Source organism: Oncorhynchus kisutch, linkage group LG11, assembly GCF_002021735.2.
Source record: "Oncorhynchus kisutch isolate 150728-3 linkage group LG11, Okis_V2, whole genome shotgun sequence".
Classification (NCBI taxonomy): domain Eukaryota; kingdom Metazoa; phylum Chordata; class Actinopteri; order Salmoniformes; family Salmonidae; genus Oncorhynchus; species Oncorhynchus kisutch.
The window spans coordinates 79181127-79187681 of record NC_034184.2 but is presented as its reverse complement, the minus strand read 5'-3'; the positions used below and the strand labels follow the sequence as shown (position 1 = coordinate 79187681).

Here is a 6555-nt window from a genome sequence, read left to right as displayed (position 1 = left end):
AAACTGAACACTGAAATACAAAATAATAAAGTGAAAGAACGAAACAGTCCTGTCTGGTGAAGACACACAACAGAAAATAATCACCCACAACTCAAGGGTGAAAACAGGCTACCTAAGTATGGTTCTCAATCAGGGACAACGATGGACAGCTGCCTCTGATTGAGAACCATACCAGGCCAAACACAGAAATCCCAAATTATAGAAAAAAGAAGACTGCCCACCCCAACTCACACCCTGACCATACTAAAACAAAGACAAAAACAAAGGAACTGAGGTCAGAACGTGACATGCGTGTTGGTAATGCAGACTGTGTGAAGAGTTTTGAAAAAGTGGCTTCAGTATTTACCGATGCTTGTTAGCGATTGAAAAAAACGGTAATGCATTTGAGCCAATCAGTTGTGTTGTGACAAGGTAGGGTTGGTATACAGAAGACAGAAGATAGTTTTGATGTCTTTACTATTATTCTACAATGTAGAAAAGAAAAACCCTTGAATGTGTAGGTGTGTCCAAACATTTGACTGGTACTGTACATCTGTCTTATGACAGGCCTCTGAGCTTTCATTGGAATTATCCGTAGAGCTGACCTGTCATAGACTTATGATCTATAGAGTCTACAGGTATGATCTATAGAGTCTACAGGTATGATCTATAGAGTCTACAGGTATGATCTATAGAGTCTAGAGGTATAATCTATAGAGTCTACAGGTATAATCTATAGAGTCTAGAGGTATAATCTATAGAGTCTAGAGGTATAATCTATAGAGTCTACAGGTATAATCTATAGAGTCTACAGGTATGATCTATAGAGTCTACAGGTATGATCTATAGCGTCTACAGGTATGATCTATAGAGTCTACAGGTATGATATATAGAGCCTACAGGTATAATCTATATAGTCTACAGGTATGATCTATAGAGTCTAGAGGTATAATCTATAGAGTCTACAGGTATAATCTATAGAGTCTACAGGTATGATCTATAGAGTCTAGAGGTATAATTTATAGAGTCTGCAGGTATAATCTATAGAGTCTACAGGTATGATCTATAGAGCCTTCAGGTATGATCTATAGAGTCTACAGGTATAATCTATAGAGTCTACAGGTATGATCTATAGAGTCTAGAGGTATAATCTATAGAGCCTACAGGTATAATCTATAGAGCCTACAGGTATAATCTATAGAGACTACAGTTATGATCTATAGAGCCTTCAGGTATGATCTATAGAGTCTACAGGTATAATCTATAGAGTCTACAGGTATGATCTATAGAGTCTACAGGTATGATCTATAGAGTCTACAGGTATGATCTATAGAGTCTACAGGTATGATCTATAGAGTCTAGAGGTATGATCTATAGAGTCTACAGGTATGATATATAGAGTCTACAGGTATAATCTATAGAGTCTACAGGTATGATCTATAGAGTCTACAGGTATGATCTATAGAGTCTACAGGTATGATCTATAGAGTCTACAGGTATGATCTATAGAGTCTAGAGGTATGATCTATAGAGACTACAGTTATGATCTATAGAGCCTTCAGGTATGATCTATAGAGTCTACAGGTATAATCTATAGAGTCTACAGGTATGATCTATAGAGTCTAGAGGTATAATCTATAGAGCCTACAGGTATAATCTATAGAGCCTACAGGTATAATCTATAGAGCCTACAGGTATAATCTATAGAGCCTTCAGGTATAATCTATAGAGCCTACAGGTATAATCTATAGAGCCTACAGGTATGATCTATAGATTCTACAGGTGTGATTTATGGAGCCTACAGGTATAATCTATAGAGCCTTCAGGTATGATCTTACATGTTGTACTGTACATATTAGATATGTGCAGAGTGAAGCCTTGAAGCACATGCAGACAGCTGTAGAGTGCAGAGTGGTTTGACCAAGTTGTATTTACTCAGAATGCAATCTGAAGCTTTCCTTTAGGAGGGATGTTTGGTTTGCATTGTGGGTGCTGTATGCATGCCACTGAAACCAATTTAGTTTTATAATCATGTGCCTACAACATTGCGTGTATCTGTGACTAGAACATGTTCACCTATTTTTCCTTGTTGACATCGATGCACTGATTTGATCTTAATGCAGGATGTCCTCTCCTGACCTGTGGGAGAGAAAAAGAGGGAAAACATTGAGAGAATCTTCCCTGCGGTCTGTTGAACTTGGCATTAACCTCTGTGATAGAGGAATGACTACCACAGAAGAACTTTGCTTATAGCATGTCCTGCCACGTTGTCCTGGTATGATACAGGGCTTAGTAAGCCTTACAGCCAAACAAGTCTTTTCTACAGGAAAGGCGTAGCAGCTTGTGAATGGCTTGTTTCTCCCTCCTATAGGGCACTCCCTGGACTGGGCGGGAGAAAAGGGGAGGGAGAAAGAGAACGAAAGAAAGAAAAACAGAAGATGGACAGACGGAGAGATAGAGAGTGACGAACAGACAAGTAAACAGGCAGAGAGATAGAGAGTGACGAACAGACAAGTAAACAGGCAGAGAGATAGAGAGTGACGAACAGACAAGTAAACAGGCAGAGAGATAAAGAGTGACGAACAGACAAGTAAACAGGCAGATACAGACAGACAGACAGACAGACAGACAGACAGACAGACAGACAGACAGACAGACAGACAGACAGACAGACAGACAGAAAATCCTTACATGACTTCCATGCCAAAGAGAGCCAAAGGCTTTAAACTGTACTGTGGTCACATTGGATTTAACTGTAGCAGCAAGGACAGGCCAGCCCAGGACAGGCCAGCCCAGGACAGGCCAGCCCAGGACAGGACACACCAGTGTTGTTGAGATGGTAATCACTGCATTTCCCTGAGGTATAGTACTCTCTGATTACTTTATCTTTCTCAGTGACCAGATTATGTTCAGAATCAGGGAGGATAATCAGATTTTTAGTGGGATTATTTGGACAGGTTGTGATTGGTTACATTAGTCCGGGCAGAGACAGATGTCATCAGATAGATGTATGCCAGAGAGATTGTTGCTCTGTGACATACATGATTGACTTGTTTTGCCAACATCAGTGAGAGTTATGGGCGTATCTATGTTAGATTATTGTCAGATCTCTGTCTGTGTTGGTGTGTTAGCTGGCATATCAGTCAGCAGCGTAATGACAGCCTTTATGTATCAGAGTGTTTAGTGGCTGGAGCAGATCATTATGTAATAAATCAATTTGTTTCCATGGATACTTAGGTGTGTTGTTGCCTTGGAGACACCAAGATGTGAGGCAGGGGGATAGAACAGACAGGTGAGACACCCCACACACACACACACACACACACACACACACACACGCACAGGTGCACGCATGCACACACACACACACACACACATGCACGCACGCACACACACACACACACACACACAAACACACACACACACAACCCAGACTAAAAGCCACAGCACAGAAGGGGGTGACTATCTACACAGGTGAAATATTGAAGCTTGGTTGTGTACTATAAATGCTGGGGTTTATACATTATACAGTTCTTTCGGTGTTCAGAGATTTTATTTCTCTTGAAGACCCTCAGCCTTTCTATCAGCATTTGTGTATGTCACAGATAGATTTAGGGTTATGTTTAGAACTAGGGTTAGGGGTAAGGGGTAGGGGTTAAGGTTAAGGTTAGAACTAGGGTTAGGGGTTAGGGTTAGGATCAGGTTCAGGGTTAGGTGTTAGAACTAGGATTAGAGGTTAGGGTTAGAGTCAGGTGTTAGGGAAAATAGGATTTTGAATGGAAATGAGTTTTAGGTCCCCACGAGGACAGAAAAACAAGTTTGTGTGTGTGGTGTGCATGCGTGCGTACGTACGTCTATCTCAAGACATGACAATTACATGATAAAGACAAGTTATTACAAGTGTGATTTATGGCGTTAATTATTAGTTCCACTTTTCCACTATTGCTAAACAATCCCAGGTAAACATTAACATAAATCATGAGAGGAACAGAGAGAGAAGGGGAGAGGAGGAAAGACAAGAGAAGGGGAGAGGAGGAAAGACTAGAGAAGGGGAGAGGAGGAAAGACTAGAGAAGGGGAGAGGAGGAAAGACTAGAGAAGGGGGGAGAGGAGGAAAGACTAGAGAAGGGGAGAGGAGGAAAGACTAGAGAAGGGGAGAGGAGGAAAGACTAGAGAAGGGGAGAGGAGGAAAGACTAGAGAAGGGGAGAGGAGGAAAGACTAGAGAAGGGGAGAGGAGGAAAGACTAGAGAAGGGGAGAGGAGGAAGACTAGAGAAGGGGAGAGGAGGACAGACTAGAGAAGGGGAGAGGAGGACAGACTAGAGAAGGGGAGAGGAGGAAAGACTACAGAAGGGGAGATGAGGAAGACTAGAGAAGGGGAGAGGAGGAGGGAGAGGAGGAAAGACTAGAGAAGGGGAGAGGAGGAAAGACTAGAGAAGGGGAGAGGAGGAAAGACTAGAGAAGGGGAGAGGAGGAAAGACTAGAGAAGGGGAGAGGAGGAGGGGAGAGGAGGAAGACTAGAGAAGGGGAGAGGAGGAAGACTAGAGAAGGGGAGAGGAGGAAAGACTAGAGAAGGGAGAGGAGGAAAGACTAGAGAAGGGGAGATGAGGAAAGACTAGAGAAGGGGAGAGGAGGAAAGACTAGAGAAGGGGAGAGGAGGACAGACTAGAGAAGGGGAGAGGAGGAGGGGAGAGGAGGAAAGACTAGAGAAGGGGAGAGGAGGAAAGACTAGAGAAGGGGAGAGGAGGAAAGACTAGAGAAGGGGAGAGGAGGACAGACTAGAGAAGGGGAGAGGAGGAAAGACTAGAGAAGGGGAGAGGAGGAAAGACTAGAGAAGGGGAGAGGAGGAAAGACTAGAGAAGGGGAGAGGAGGAAAGACTAGAGAAGGGGAGAGGAGGAAAGACTAGAGAAGGGGAGAGGAGGAAAGACTAGAGAAGGGGAGAGAGAGTGAGAGACGACGGGAGAGAGAGCTGATGGAAAGCAGTTGATCCTGTTGATCAGGGTCACGGAGGTGAATGTGGAACACACTGGAGGAGGTGTGTGTGTGTGTGTGTGTGTGCGTGTGTGTGTCCTACCTAATGCATGTTAGTATGATAACCATTAATATTCATTCTAATGATTTGTTGTGTTGTTTTTTCACCTCCACGTCTCCCTGCTGTGGCAGTTCTCAGAGAGAGGTAAGGAAAGGCACCCAGGGCTCAGCATACGCAGGTCAACACAAGGCATTACCATTTAGTGACAACGTTATCGATGACACTTTACTTGACCCCTCTGTTATAAAGCCTAATGACGTAACACATTCGGGACGACAGTTCATGTCACCAGTTTTTGTCATTACGGGTGTTGCCATAAGCTAACATTAACTGTCTGCTACATGTATTTGGCATTATGGAGGCGTCATGGAGGCCATATTATGAATTCACTTAAGACAATAACTCCTTATGAATGTCAGTAGGAACATTGCGTCATGTAAAAACAACCATCATGGAATGCCTGTTTGGGGAGGAGAAGAAGAGTTGTGTTTCTGTGGACATCTCATGTACTTGGAAATCATGGTTGGGGTCAATTCCATTTCAATTCAGGAAGTGAAATTCTAAATGTCTTCCAGGCTATTCAATTTTGAATTTTTGGAGTTGACTGGAATTTAAATGGAATTGACATCCAACCCTGTTGGAAATAAACCTGTTGGTTCTTGACTTATTCTCTTCATAACATTTCCATGGGAATGTGGTGTCAGAATTTGGGATGAGCCTCCAAATGGAAATGTTCTGTGTTGAGCTGTGATGTTATGCCTTTCATAGACTCCTGGTCTGTTTACACCCTAAGACAAGGCCATTGTGTTTCGGGAACTGTTGATATATTGAAAGAACTGTTGTGTGAACAATATGATTGTATTATTACCGTCTCACTATATAAGGGACATTGAACCATTTCCTCATTGAGTTCTTCCCTGTGAAATCAGAGATAGATGTCCCCTGCTGCTGCTTGTATTAAAGATTTTTCTATTATACAATTTTATAGTCTCTGCATTAATCTTTGGATTGAATTTTCCTCAACAGTAACACGAGTCCTGCTCCAGTTTCAATTAGTACACTATTTGCTTTTCCCTGTCAGATTCAATGTCTTTGTCTCACACGTTGAGCTTCTACCTCTCAGCCCAGATAGCCTCTACCTTTCAGCCCAGATAGCCTCTACCTCTCAGCCCAGATAGGCTCGATCTTTCAGCCCAGATAGCCTCTACCTCTCAGCCCAGATAGCCTCTACCTCTCAGCCCAGATAGACTCTACCTCTCAGCCCAGATAGCCTCTACCTCTCAGCCCAGATAGCCAATACCTCTCAGCCCAGATAGCCTCTACCTCTCAGCCCAGATAGCCTCTACCTCTCAGCCCAGATAGCCTCTACCTCTCAGCCCAGATAGCCTCTACCTCTCAGCCCAGATAGCCTCTACCTCTCAGCCCAGATAGCCTCTACCTCTCAGCCCATATAGCCTCTACCTCTCAGCCCAGATAGCCTATACCTCTCAACCCAGGTATCTTCTACCTCTCAGCCCAGATAGCCTCTACCTCTCAGCCCAGATA

The 6555-nt window shown here is 43.3% G+C and overlaps 1 long non-coding RNA gene across 1 annotated transcript; it reads left to right on the top strand.

Moving 5' to 3' along the window:
* Positions 1-2423: 2423 nt before the first annotated feature.
* On the top strand, positions 2424-6192 carry LOC116376152 (uncharacterized). Its single transcript, XR_004211537.1, has 3 exons — positions 2424-2840; positions 3217-3271; positions 5142-6192. It is a non-coding gene; the product is annotated as an uncharacterized LOC116376152 (long non-coding RNA).
* The last annotated feature ends 363 nt before the right edge of the window (positions 6193-6555 follow it).